A 15,637-nucleotide genomic window follows, 5' to 3' on the forward strand; every position below is an offset into this window, starting at 1 on the left:
CTTAGAAGTATAATGAAATGGTGTTTTCATATTATTTCTTATGCATCTCTATTTCTTTACTGTTTTCAATATTAGCACGTTTTTCCTTTAGAAAATAGTGATTTAGTGGTTTTCCATGTAGGCCTCTAAAACGTATTTTGTCTTTCATCATTTCCTTCGAATAGACTAAAAATGTTGTCCTGATTGCACTGTAGCTACGAGTATTATCGCTGAAGTTTCTGTCCTACAGTTTGAAAAATGGACGTCCTTTCTGTTAGAATAAAATTGTATTGACTTTGTTGCAAGCTCAGAAGAGAGCGTGTGGAGTGGACACGTTGAGTTGCAAATGTATTTCCTATTTCCGAAGGGAAGTGATATTGCACATTCTTAACACCTTGGCTGCGGCACGAATTCCGCCGCAGTGCTGGACATTCCAATCGCGGACGTGGCTACGACGGCCCCTGGCCGTCGTGCGCACACGCCCGCCGTTACTCATGACGGCCTCCGGCCGTCATGAGCACAGAAGGGGTTAAGAACAGTGAACACTGAACAAAGGTATTGCGTATGGGTTCCGGACGAATTGGGTTAGAGAACGATCACACCACGGTTGCACCATGGATTTTGACCAATGGAAATCATGCAAACTGGGTACAAGTTATTTTGTTGGCAAGAACTGAAAACGTTTGGAGGTATAATTGCCCTGTGGGAAAAGGACGGCACGCTGCTATTTTCCCTTGCAAATCCTGGGCCTGACATGCTGTCGGTCTGAACTCTGATTTTTCCCTGAACTGAGATCTCCTGATTACCTCCGCACTTTACGGGCTGGTGAAATTGAGCAGGTCAAACCTTTCAGCTGAAGAATGTATGACTCCGACTATTGCACGCTGTGCTCTAGCTTTCTACTGGGTCCATCTTTTGTCCTGGTTCTGATAAATCTACAACCGATTCTACACCGATTACACCTGTTCCCCTGGATCACCACCGTAGACTGAGGCTGTGTCCACTTAGCTCAGTGGAATTTACCATTTCAAATTATGTGGAAGATAAGGACTTACCTGGTGGCCCGGAACTTGTCACACTCCTTTGACTGGACCCAGACACTGCCACACCTGAAATAGGAAAAAAAAGCAGCATAACGGGAAAGGAAACTAAAATGGGATAAGAAAAGACAAATACTATAGAAACCAGAGGAATAAGGAAAAATAGGCTATCTTCCACCCTTCTTTAAAGAGACCCAGTGTGGCCCTGGAGGTGACAAACAGGACAGGGCAGGCTGGGAGGAAGCAAAGAGGTGGAAGTCAGATCCAGAGAGGAAGGACGAAGAATGAACAGACTGAGGGGAGGATAGAATCACATGGTATAGAGGAAACAACTATGTAGACAGTCAAGGGACTGCTGGCGAACACGGGACTGAAGCGTACTCATGGCCCAGTGCCTCCCAACCCAAGAAGGGACTAGACCTGCGGTAGGATTCCACCACATTCGTATTCCTTGAGGAATGTGGCTACATCAGGTGGGTGCCAGGGTTAGTGGGATCTCAAAAATTGATGAGGGAGGTTTGCGGGAACATGGGGTGGCTGGCCACTGCTACAACGACCATATGTGGCGGCACACTTTGCCACATAAACCTTAGTATTTATAAGAGCCCTAAAGTAAGAGGCAGAAAGAAGAAAACTGTTATGAAGAGAATACACTGGCAGAGTTCAACAGTTCTTTTATTAGCTTCTACTCCCCTTTTTTGCCTTACTTCTTATTCTGCTTCATTTCGAGTTTCCTTATTTCTTGCTCATAGCCTTCTGCTGCCTCTACGCTTTCTGGCCCCTGATCTTCCCCGCCTCCGTTCCTGTTCACGCCCGTTCTTCCCCGCTGCTGCCCCCGCAGCCCCCCTGCCTCTTTTCCCGCTCCCGCCTCCCAGCTGCACTTCGCTCCATCCGTTCCCCTGTTTAATGGCTGTTGCGCACAGCGGGCGTGCTGCTGGTGTGCCAAAGGCAAGCCCATCTGCACCCGTCTGCGTCCCTACCGCGACCAGCGCCAGGGACCCTGAATCTCCCACATTCCACCGCTATGAGCCAGATGCCCTCCTCGCACTCAATCCCAGAAGGAACAACAGCTGCCAGCTGTCGCCACCGAACACCACCCACAGCCAATTCTCCTGCTGACACTGCCGACATTCCTTCACCATCCACATCACACTCACGGCCGCCGCACCCACGCCGGACGCCCGCTCCACCAAAGCCCTGAAGTGCATCCTCCTCAACGGACGCGCCCTGCACAGACACGCCGTAGAGATCTGGGACCTCCTCAACACCCTCTCGCCAGATGTTGTCTTCTTCACAGAAACCTGGACAAACACCACCTCTGCCCTGACATCTCCACCGCCATTCCCAAACGCTACACGATCCAGAGGAAGGACCGCCCCCACCGCCCTGGAGGAGAACTTGCCCTTGCACAGAAGAGCTCCCTCCGACTCTCCACCTCAAGGACGAACGACTCCTTCTCCAACACCAAACACCTCCGATTCCAGATCCTGACCAGCCCCAGTACTACGCTACGTGGCACCCTCGCTTACAGACCCCCTGGGCCTCGCGCTCCTTTCACCACCGCCATTGCTGACCTTATGGCACCCCACGCCATGAACTGAACTTCCACCTCGACAACCGCAGCGACCCCGACTCCACCGCCCTCCTGGACAACCTCGCCAACTTCGGACTGAAGCAGCTCATCACCACCCCCACCCAAAAGGCTGGACACACCCTTGACCCCATCTTCACAGGAGGGACCAACTTCCACTTCAGCCACACCTTGCACCCTCTCTGGACAGATCACCACAGCATACACTTCTCTTTCAGCACCACCACTGCACACAAGCCCGCCCCGCGCCCAGCTCGAAAGAACTGGAGCAAGATCACAGAGGAGCACCTCAACTCCACACTCATCCTCAACCCCCCCTGCCGCCACGACAGACGCCAACTCTGCAGCCACGGAACTACACCATTGGATCACCAGCTGCGCAGACAAACTCGCACCCCGCCGCCATACCGACAGACAACGCCCCCTGAAGGCTGCCTGGTTCACCACCAACCTCCAAGAAGCCAGACGTGCCTGCAGACGTCTCGAGAAACGTTGGAGAAACAGCAAAAACACCGAAGGCCTGACCACCGACAAGCAAGCCATGACAGAATACCACCAATTCATGAGAGCCACCAAGAGGACCTTCATGCGGAACAATATCCTCACCAATGCCAGCAACCCAAAGGAACTCTTCAACATCATCCAGCAGTTCACCAAACCCCCCAACGAAGCCACAGACATCACACTGTCCCAGGGCCTCTGGAACAAGCTCAGCTCTTACTTTCACCTGAAAATTAAGACCCTCTATGACAATTTCAGCGAATGGACTCCAGAAACCACCCTCCCCTCCAGCAACGACATCGAGCCCACCATCACTGCCTGGACACCGTTCACCACCGAAGACACCACAAAGACCATGAAGAGCACCCATTCAGGAGCCCCCAAGGACCACTGCCCGCCGCATACCTCCCACAGAGTTGCCACCGCCATTGCACCTGAACTACGCCGCACAATCAAACGCCACTTTCGAATTCGGCATCTTCCCCAATGGCTGGAAGCGGGCTGAGGTCATGCCCCTCCTCAAGAAACCCTCGGTGGACCAGACTGACCTGAAAAAACTACCGGCCCATCTCTCTCCTTCCCTTCGCAGCCAAAGTCACAGAGAAATTCGTCAACGCCTAGCTGACCTCCTTCATCAACGAGAACGCCATCCTAGACTCCTCCCAGTCCAGATTCCACAGCAACCACAGCACCTAGACCCCTCCTCGCCGCCACCGACGAAATCCGCAGGCTGCTCGACCAGGGCAACACCGCGGCCCTCATCCTGCTAGACCTCCCAGCAGCCGTCTCCCACTGCACTCTTGCAGCCAGACTCCATGACGCCGGCATACGGGGAACCGCCCTCGACTGGATCCACTCCTTTCTTGCAGGCAAAACCCAAAGGATCAGACTCCAACCCCTTCCTCTCCGAACCCACAGAGATCAACTGCGAGGTACTTCAAGGATCATCGCTCAGCCCCACGCTCTTCAACATCTACATGTCCCCCCTTGCCACCATCATCAGACAGCACGGACTCAGCATAGTAACCTACGCTGACGACACCCAGCTCATCCTCTCCCTCATGGAGATCCCCGAAGACATCAGACTCAGCTTCCAGGAAGTAATGAAAGACGTCGCAGCCTGGATGAGCAACAGCTGCCTAAAGCTCAACTCGGAGAAGACTGAGGTACTCATCCTTGGACAATCCCCCTCCACTTGGGACAACACCTGGTGGCCCTCTGCCCTCGAAAACCCACCCACCCCGACGGACCACGCCCGAAACCTAAGCATCATTCTAGACTCCTCCCTCACTATGACTCGCCAGATCAACGCTGTCGCCTCCACCTGTTTCAACTCCCTCCGCATCCTTCAAGACCTTCAAATAGATCCCCCACAAAGCCAGAAAGATCGTCACCAACGCACTCATAACGAGCAGACTGGACTACATAAATGTCCTCTAAGCTGGAATCAACAAATCCCTGCTACACAAACTCCAGACCATCCAGGACACCGCAGCCAGACTCATCCTCGGCACCACCCAACACCTGCAAGACCTCCACTGGCTCCCGGTCGAGAAGAGAGTTACCTTCAAGCTACACACCCACACCTACAAATCCCTCCAGAATATCGGACCCAAATTCCTCACCAAAAGAATTTCTTTCCATGTACCCAAAAGAAACCTCTTCTCCGCTGACCTCGCCCTAGCAGAGACCCTGCGCGTCCTCAGAACCAGAGCAGGTGGAAGAGTCTTCTCCTACATCACAGCCAAGGCCTGGAACGAGCTCCCAGTCAACATCACATGCTCCCCTACCCTCCACACCTTCAGGAAGAGCCTCAAGACCATGCTTTTCGGCTGACCCGAGGCTGCCCCCTCCCGCTCCTTGAGACCGTCACAGGTGAGTAGCATGCTTTACAAGCCCCTGACTGACTGATCGATTGAGCATCCATACCTTCAGGCCAACAGATAATAGATCATTCCAAACATGGCAGGACAAAGGGGGAAAGGAGGGTTGCACCAAATAGGTTAATTATAACAAAAACATCACACAATTTATGAAACTGGAGATAATTAGCCTGACCCTGGAGTATACCAACATTTGTAAGGAAACACGCTTAAAACAGCTAGCATAAAAACAAATAAGGAAGAGGACTACGTAAAAGCCATGTCATTTTTTTTTTAAGATCATAAGCTATATAGCTTGAGAATGGTCTGGAGAGGGAGTCAAATTCTTGAAGCTGAAGAGAGATAAAAAACAGAGACACAGAGAGAGACTCAGAGAGAGACTTGAGAAGAAATAAAAGAAAAGGAAACAGAAGGCACTAGGAAACGTTACCTAATGGTTATCTTGTTTATTCCTCTGAGGGAGGCAGCGCACCACCTGGCCGGTCCCAGAATACCTTGAAAGGAAGAAAAGAGACTCTTCACCCAAGAGCTTAATGAATCAAACATGAATCACACTCCATCTCATCTTCCAAAACAACTGCCTTAACTGACAAAGGAAAACAAACTCTTGTTCTCTACAAAACCATTGTAAAGCACCTTCGGTCGGTGTATAATAGTATGTTTTTCAAAACCTTTTTATTCGTCTGGTATCTACGACCAAACCCACAAGACTCAACACCCTCCAAATCCAAACCTTGCACTACAATGGATCACTGACAGAATATCGACAAAGAAAATATCAAAGTACAAAGATATCGTGACAAAAATATAATTGCCCAAAATATTGGAGTCCTATCTACATAACGGTAAGTACAAAAATAGCGGGGGGAAAATATTGTTGTTAAAAATATCGTTTTTTTTTAAATGTGTGAAAATAATGTAAAGTAGAGTAAATACTATATATAATAAAAAAAGTTACAATGATTAGAAAATGTTTAAAATTATGAACAATAAATATGTTAAAAAAACGTAAACATACAAATATACAAAATATAATATATAAATGTACTTAATATTTATAAATAATTATTATAATAAATTATAACATGTTAGAAACATAATACAAATAATAAATACATATATATACATACATATATACATATATATATATATAGACACACCAATAAAATAAAAATAAAATATATATATATTAATTTAAAATATTAAATATTTTTAATATTTTACAATAACATTTGACACTACAATAGCAGCAACAGTAGGGAAAATGTTGGATAGCGGAGGGAATACAATTACTATTTCCACTCCAGCGAGTGCAACAGTAGGGAAAGTGTTGGATTGCATAGGAGAATAATTTACTATTCCCAATCAAGCTAAATATTTCAAATTAATTAAAAAACAATTAATTAATTAAAAAAAAATTACCTCCCACCATATTGGCCTATAAATGACACCACCAATATTGTAAAACATAACACTATTAACATAATTAATTTATAATTAATTAATTAAAATGAACAAGCAATTTAAAAACAATCAATGCATTAATTCACACTATAAAACAACTTAAAATAAATATTATAAAAAATAATATATTAAAATTAAATTACTTCCCAGCCTACTCCCTTATCAACCCACAACCCACTCTTAAAACAGTGACACAAATAACATAATGAATAATTAATTAATAATGTTTATGGACCAATTAATAAATAATTAACAATACATCATTTATCATAATTAACAGTATAACATTTTAAATACATAAATATCAAATAATTAAAACTATAAATTAATTGATATATATTAAATTACTTCCCACCCTACTCCCCTATGAACCCACAACCCACTCCGAAAAAAAGAACACAAATAAGATATTTACCAATTAACTATGAATAATTAACAACCAATAAATAACTAATTAATAATAAATTAATTAGTACAATTAACAATATAAAATATTAAATACATAGATTTTAATTAATTAAAAAATGTAATTAATTAATTTTAACTAAAGTACTTCCCATCCTATTCCCCTATAAACCCACAATCCGCTCCTAAAAAAAGAACACAATTAAGATATTTAATAAATAATTATTAATAATTAACAACCAATTAATAACTAATGAATAATTAACAATATAAAATATTAAATACATAAATATTACCTGATCAAAATTATTTATTAATTAATTATAATTAAATTACTTCCCACCCTATTCCCCTATAAACCCACAACCCGCTCCTAAAGAAATAACACAATTATGATATTTACCAATTATTAACAACCAATTAATAACTAATTAATAATTAACAATATAAAATGTTAAATACATAGATATTAATTAATTAAAACATTTGTTTAATTACTTACAATTAAAGTACTTCCCACTCTATTCCCCTATAAACCCACAACCGGCTCCTAAACAAAGAACACAATAAAGATATTTAGCAAATAATTATTATTTAACAACCAATTAATAACTCATTAATAATGAATTAAGTACCACAATTAACAATATAAAATATTAAATACGTAAATATTAATTGATCAAAATTATTTATTAATTAATTATAATTAAATTACTTCCCACCCTATTCCCCTATAAACCTACAACCCGCTATGGGAAAAAACGCAAAATGTACTTAAAAATAAATTATAAACTTCTAAAAATTATTATCAAATTTATTATAATTAGATTACTTCCTACCCTATTCCCCTATAAATCCACAACCCGCTACGGAACTAAAACACAAAATTTACTTAAAAAAAATTAATAACCTCAAAAAATTTAACACAGGTATATGAGCAGACACGGAAGCTGTACTTGGGTTCACCAGTCATGCCAATATGGATGAATGTATGTATGTATGTATATGGTATTACTATAGCACAAACCCAGCCGAGAGGCAATGGAGCACTGTATATGGTCAAAGACAAGCATAAAGTTAAGGCTTGATAGGAGACGTATCTGGTTGGTGGACGGTTAATGCACTAGTGATGTAGGGTTCTTTAACGAGATGCATCTTCAACTTTTTCATAGATTGGAGCAGCTCTGGTGCGTCCTGACGGATACGAGGAGGTTGTTCGAATGTGCACTGCTCACGGCTCATCCATTAGATGAACCTGGTGAAATCTTTTGAGATGGAACATATTTTTGATGGAGAGATGTTTGTGTGGAGGGCGATCTCACTGATTTGGGGCCGATTAGAGCACTCTAGGGCAGCCATGTGGGATAAGATATTGGGGCACTCCTGGCATTCTGACAGGTGAAGTCATAGAATGTACCTGAGTGCTTTGCTTCTGTGCAGCCGCAGCACCGATGGGACTGCACTCGATGGAGAGACTGACGGGAAGCGTTCAGTGTCCACCAGCAGGAAAGGTCCTATTCTGTCTGTCAGTTCTCTTGACAGGTGAGCATGTAATAACTGGATCCGGGGAACTCTCTGGTCAAGAGGGTGGGGGGGTGTTGAAAATTGAAACAGCGATGTGATCAAGCATTCACTAAAGACATGAATTCCCCTTTAGGACCGAGTTTCTTCCCTTATGTTGACTAATGTTTGGACTGCATTTTGTGTTGTCATGTCTCCACGTGTTCAGCACGAGAAGAGTCCTATCTTCGTGTCAGTTGCTCTCGTTATCTGCCTAGTAACAGTCTATAAATAGCTCCTTTGTCCGTCTGGCGCATGCCCAGACTTGACCACATCTGTTATCAGTTAGTCCTTGCTTGACCATGTTTTCGCGGGCTCAAGGGGTGTGTTAACTCCGCCCATATATTGATTCTGTATCGAAAATGACCATAAAAGGTAATGAATGTTGCTTCATGTTGTATCCACCCACTTATGAGCCCCTCTGTTGTGTATAAAAGGGGACCGTGTACGCAAGTTCTTTGTGCTACTCTATGCAATACTGAAGAGTGTTGTATAGGTTGTAGGACCACCCTTAAGGGTTAATAAACTTTGTCTTTGTACTTTGCAGTTTCCGTGCCAACTTCCTTGTAGCTTCCATTACAGGAGAGCGAACCCTTGTATCCTGCGGGCCTAGCTGGGGCCTGTATTCATCAATTGGTGCCCGTCACGTGGGGCTCATCGGCGACTCGGATGCTCGAAGGACTGGTCGTGACGAAGGTGAGGAATTTGGCCGGGGATGTGATCACTGCCAGAGGCATTTTAGTCCTGGCATCCCGAGGTTTTCTTCCTTCCCTTCCGAACTGACCATCTGGGTGGCGCCGGTCCTCGACTGAGACCTCTTCTGTCGGTTTTGCCGTGACAGCAGTTTGGGCGAATTTTGGAGCTTGGCAGTTGGAATCTGGACACTCTTGATTGGTAAGAACCGTTGTACGGTACTTGCTCCGAGTTTTTGACGCCTGGGTTGGCCATTTGAGTTTGATTTGTGATGACCGGTCATATCTTGTATTGATTACTGTGAGAATATATGCGTTGCAACACATATAGGCAGGTAATGTGGAGATATTTCTCCGGAGCTGTGTAAATTTGAACGGCGCAAAGTTTAAGTGCCATTTTTTTGATAATACTGCATATTTTGCATTATTTTTGAGCATGCCTGCTTTTAGCGCACTCCGTAAGTGGTGCTGCTGCTTTGGAAACCGGTTAAACCTCGAGGAATCTGCTCCGGCTCCCCCAGAGGGGACTCCTAATAGGGATATGTATGTGAAACATGGTCTTTCTTCTATAATGTACAGCACAGTATGGAGGAAATACACCAAAAAGGATCCTGAGTTGCGCTGGCCTTTGTATGGATCATTTGATATGCGTAAGATTGAGTATGTGGAACAGTGTATGTGTAAACGGCGTGCTCGTCAAGATATGTTTGAGTGTGTGCGGTTATGGGTGAAGGAAGTGCGTGAGCGAGAAAAGCGTGAGAAAGCGCTGTTTGAAAAAGAGCAACGGAAGAATGATCATGTGCGAGCACAGGAAGCGAAGCGTCGGGAGGAAAGAGAACTGACGGAGAGACAAGAGAAAGAGCGTAGGTTGCAAGTCTCGGGTCAATATGCTGTTCGTCAGCCACTTTATCCTGTCCTTACTAATCTTGAAGATGATTTTAATTTATTAGATCGCTCTCCGCCCCCTTATGTTGGTGCGTCTGCCCCGAGGTCACAGGATTCTGGATCGGCTTCGGATAAGGTAGACACGCGGTCCATGTTATCGGTTGACCGAATGGGTGAGCTTCGGAAAGTTTCTTTTCGTGCACTTAAGGGCAGATTATCCCTCACTGAATTGTTGGACTCTTGGGAAAAGTGGCAGGATAGAGAGAAGTTGTATTTTTTGGGACACTTTTCTGAGGAAGTGATTACTGTTTTTCGGAAATATTCAGATGTTTTTGAGCCTGATGATGTGGTATTAGATGCTAAAGCATTACGTAACGGTGTTTTTTCTCCCTCTAAGGCGCCTGATGCGGCTCGACGGCTGTTTGCATTACGGGACGCGGCGAGTGACCTTAAAGAGAGAGCGCGCCTAAAAGCAGAGGAGGAAAAGCAGTCAGATTCACGTATCGGCGATGACCACTCATCTACCTCTCATTCAGATAAGAACGAACTAGTGCATGCTAAACCAATGCGAGAGGCGGCACCTTTGTATGTTCCTCCTAAAGGAGCGGGAACTAGTTCGGATATTACTTCCGCCGATGCTAAGGGATATTTTGTGTATAATTGGGTTTATACTCCCTGGCATAGGGCTGATGTTATGGCATTAAAGAATGCATTGCCTGACCCCCGCAAGAATCCAGCGGCCTTTTACGAAGAAGTCGAAGGGGCCTTGAATTCTTGTACTATGACCTTAGCAGATATAGATCTGTTCTTTGGGCTTATCTTACCACCGGATATGTGGCGATCTGTGCGGAAGGTAGATGATCAAGCCGTTTTTAAGGCTAAGTGGTCTGAGATTGAGGATGAGGATAGGGAGAGGAAACCCGCGCAAAAAACCGCCTCAGATTATCTTAGATCTCCCCGCTGCTATTTTGACCAAGTTGAAAACAATTATTCCCCCTAAAAAGATTGACTGGAATATGTTAGCCTCGTGTAAAGAGAAGGTTGATGAATCAGTTGCAGATTTCTTTACGTGCTTTGAGGAGACATTTCATGATTTTAGTGGTCAGTCACTTACGGATGATACGGGTCGACACCTTTTTGTTGATAAATATGTGGCAAATTTATTACCGGAAATAGCAGCTCGTTTAAAAGCGAGTGAAAGTTCTTGGTCCACCTCGTCTCCGACATCCCTCCTGACTATAGCTCAGTATTATGAGCGTCAGGAGCAAGAAGCGAAGGGGCAGGAGGAGAAGAAATCGAAAGATTTAAAAACAAAGGGGATGTTAGCGCAAGTGTATGGTCCGCCTCGTCGGGGTGTTGATAGAGGTAGGGGAGGATTCTATGGTCCCCCTTCGGGTCGGTCAGATGTTAATCGAAATCAATGTGCGTATTGTAAACAGTCGGGTCATTGGGCCAGAGATTGTCCGGCGTTGTATGCATCTCGCCAGGGACGAGGTCAGGGACCACCGAGAAGTAGAGGGGGTTTTTCGAATTTCAGAGGAAATTCTAATGATCGTGCTCGTTTTGACCCTAACGCACAGCAACGAGATAGACCTAACGTATTTGATCGGCAACACCAGTATCAGATGTCTGGGACTGACCGCTCTGGGTACCATGATTCGCAGCATGCGTAGGATTGCGTTGGATGGGGGTTGGAATCCGTTGAAGTGCCGGTTGATCAGAAGGGTCCTTATGTTTCATCAAAGGTTTTGGGTTCTACTGATCGGTTCCTAGTTGATACAGGAGCCACTCGCAGTGCGCTGTCTAAACAATTGGTTCCGAGGGCTCCCCCATCTGGCTTAATGGTTACATCGGTAGGGTTTGATGGTACACTCTCTCAAAGCCCTCTTTCCCGACCCCTTGCATTCCATGTTGATCCCTTTTCTGCACCCTGTCCGTTTCTGCTTGCCCCGAATACGCCTGACAACATTATGGGTCTTGATATGCTCAAGCACTTCAGGGCTACGATCCGCTGCTCCCCTGCTGGAGTGCGTGTGATCTTGAACGATAATCACCCTATGCCTGAACGTATGTGTGTGGTTGCAGAGGATGCTGTCTTGGCTTCCCTCCCTCGTACTTTGTGGGCTACTTCGGATACTGATGTGGGACAGATGGTGATTCCGCCTGTCCACATTAGTGTCCAGGAGGGTGCGGTGTTACCGCGCCTCCCTCAGTATCGTATTTCCCAGGAGGGGGAGGAGGCACTTATACTGATTGTCCAGGATTTGATTAAGGTGGGAGTAGTGGAAGAAGTTCCCTATAATGTTTGCAACAGTCCCATCTTACCCATCTTGAAGAAAGATGCGGATGCCAAAGTTTATCGGTTTATCATTGATTTAAGGGAAGTGAACAAGATCGTGATACCTCAGTATCCGGTGGTTTCTGATATCACGACGTTACTTACTCTGGTCCCGCCAACGGCGACCACGTTTTCAGTTATTGATTTGAAAAATGCCTTCTTTTCAATCCCTATTCATCCTGATAGCCGATACCTTTTTGGTTTTACTTTGAATAATAGGTCTTATCGATTTTGTAGAGTTCCTCAGGGCTACACAGAAAGCCCTAGCATTTACAGTCAAGCATTGAAAAGGCAATTGGATTCCTTTGTTCTGCCCGAGGGTGTCGCCCTTATACAATATGTCGATGATATCTTGTTGGCGGCTGACACTCCTGAGCTGTGTGAGATGAGTACGTTATCCTTGCTTTCCTTTTTGGCATCTCACAATCACAAAGTGTCGAGGAAGAAATTGCAATTCTGTAGACCAAGGGTGACTTATTTGGGTCACCTTTTGTCTAAGGAGGGGCGTGCACTCACACCAGATCGTATTCAAGCAATTTTGGACACGCCAGTGCCTTCCACACAGAAGGACGTGCGTGCATTTTTGGGTCTTGTTTCTTTTTGTAGGCAATGGATATTGGGATTTTCACACATAGCTAAACCATTGTTAGCCCTTTTGACAAAGGACACACCGATTCCTCTTCCCTGGTCAAATGAGTGTGAAATTGCCTTTCAGCAATTGCGACAGGCCCTTTGTTCAGCACCAGTGTTAGGTACCCCTGATTATACGAAGCCCTTTTCCCTGTATGTGCATGAGAAAGATGGATGTGCATTATCAGTTTTAGTGCAGATGCACTGCGACAAGCAGCGCCCTTGTGCATATTTTTCGGCTGTACTTGATCCTGTTGCCCGAGCATTGCCTGGTTGTTTTCGCTCGGTTGCGGCGACAGCTGTGTCAATACGTCAAAGTGAGGGAATTGTGTTATCTCACAAGCTGTTGGTATTAGTCCCCCATGCTGTTGATGCCCTGCTTAATCAGACAAAGACGCAGCATTTGACCAGTGCCCGTTTAACGGGATATGAGTTGACACTTTTGGCTCCTCATATTACGTTAAAGAGGTGTGTAACGTTAAATCCGGCCACATTGTTGCCGTTCCCGGAAACTCAGTCTGAAGCACAAAAAGCACACAATTGTATTCTTGTGACTGAGGAACAGACAAAGGGTCGTATTGATCTCCAGGATACGCCCTTTTCAGATGTGGATGGAGAACTGTGGGTGGACGGATCATGCCTGAAGCTACCAGATGGTACGACTTCAGCAGCGTATGCAATTACCACACTGCGAACAATAGTGGAGACAGCAAGCATACCGCAGAAATCAGCTCAAGCAGCGGAACTGATAGCATTAACACGAGCATGTGAGCTCAGTGCAGGATTGTGTGTGAATGTCTATACAGATAGCCGCTATGCCTTCGGAGTAGCGCATGACTTCGGCCTACTCTGGAAGGAGAGAGGGTTTCTAACGTCACATGGAGCACAGATAATGCATGGCGAGTTAGTTCACAACCTTTTGACTGCGTTAACATATCCAAAGAAGATTGCTATAATTAAATGCAGTGCCCATAAGAAAGTGGTTGATAAAGTTGGAGAAGGGAATGCTTTGGCAGACCGGGTGGCACGAGAGACTGCGATGCAGCCTGGTGCTACTGCAATGTACGTTGTGAAGTCGCAGGTAGAAAGATGGCACGATGCAAGGAGAGAAGTGCTGGAAATACAGAGGACCGCTTCCGATAAGGAACGGGAACAATGGTCTAATGATGGAGAATTGGATGATGAAGGTTGTTGGAGAAATAAGCAGATGGATAGATGGAAGTTACCCACAGCTTTTGTACAACCTATGGTTCAGATGGCACATGGGCTAGCACATGTTGGAGCTTCCGCAATTGTAAAATTGCTTACTCAAGTCTGGGAGCATCCAGAGATTGCTAGCACGGCAAAGAGGGTAGTGCAGACCTGCATGATTTGCCTGAGGTATAACCCAGGAAAGGGTACCCGAACTCCAGCAGGAGGATTTGCGACACCTACTGCACCCTTTGAGGTTTTGCAGATGGATTACATCCAGCTTGAACGCTGTAACAACCTGAAGTATGTTCTAGTGGTGGTTTGTGCCTTCAGTAAATGGGTTGAGGCATACCCTACGAAAGACAATACTGCAATGACTACAGCCAAGATGTTATTGAAGGAGTTCTTCCCTTGATACGGGGTTTGCAGATTGTTGTGGAGTGATAACGGTCCTCACTTTATAGCGGACGTTATAAAGTATGTCCTGAAGGGTCTAGGCATTACCCAGAAGTTCCATGCAGTATTTCACCCTCAGTCTGCAGGACTGGTTGAGAATTATAATGGTACGCTGAAGCTCAAGATCGCTAAGATCCAAGCTTCGACTTCTTTGACTTGGCCAGATGCTTTACCGCTGGCATTATTGTCAATTAGATCGATACCGCATTCTTGAACCGGTCTCACACCTTATGAGATCGTCTTTGTCGCCCAATGAATATTTGGGGTCCACCAAAACCTAAGTTTGTGTATGATGTACCTTGTGTAATGATGAATGATTATCTGGCGCAGTTAACGGATAATTTGGTTTCTATTCATCAACAGGTCCGAGAGGCGCTCCCTGATCGGTCCACAGGTGAAGGTCATAATCTCCGGCCTGGAGACTATGTTATGCTGAAGATTTTTGAAAGGACAAACAGCTTGGAGCCGAGATGGGTTGGTCCTGAGCAAGTCTTACTTGCAACGAGGACGGCTGTGCGGGTTTCCAATCGAAAGAACTGGATCCACTCCCTGCACTGTCGTAAAGTGCCGCCCGGATTGGTGGAGCCTGCTGTATTGACCGACCATCGAGAAATTCTGACTGCAGAGAAAGGCCGTGCTGTGGAAGCGAACAACACTGAGGAGCTCTTTCCGGACCAAGCGATTCCTGGAGGAAGAAGATATCACCTCAGACCGAGGAAGTGACTGCTGTATCCAAAGTTGTCAGAACGGCCCTTAGGTTAGTGAAACGGAGAGCCAATGTGGCAAGGGGGGGGGATCAGCCCTGCATTAGTGTAGCGACACCCGTCTTGGCCCGCTGGTGAAGAAATCAACCGCTGCCTAAGGGGAAGAGTTCTGACAACCTTTTAGTTTCAGGAAGGTATTGACTTTTCATTCTAAAATGGAGAAGAGGAAGATTCTTTGCGCAACAGGTTTTATTATTACAGTAGCTATTGTTGGGATAACCACATGGTTTGTTGAGGATGTGACTCCTGCCCGTGAGT

General features: G+C 45.4%; 1 protein-coding gene across 1 annotated transcript in view; it reads right to left on the reverse strand.

Annotated features, from left to right (window-relative positions):
* The window catches only part of LOC146839230 (uncharacterized), a 67,057-nt gene that overhangs the window by 6,599 nt on the left and 44,821 nt on the right, over positions 1 to 15,637 (reverse strand). Inside the window, exons 2-3 of the mRNA XM_085603255.1 lie at positions 5,425 to 5,488; positions 1,035 to 1,088 (exon numbers count right to left, since the gene is read on the reverse strand). The gene's annotated coding sequence lies outside the window, so the exon portion shown is untranslated. The remainder of the gene's footprint in view (positions 1 to 1,034; positions 1,089 to 5,424; positions 5,489 to 15,637) is intronic.

This window comes from Triturus cristatus, chromosome 4_2 (assembly GCF_964204655.1).
Source record: "Triturus cristatus chromosome 4_2, aTriCri1.1, whole genome shotgun sequence".
Lineage (NCBI taxonomy): Eukaryota > Metazoa > Chordata > Amphibia > Caudata > Salamandridae > Triturus > Triturus cristatus.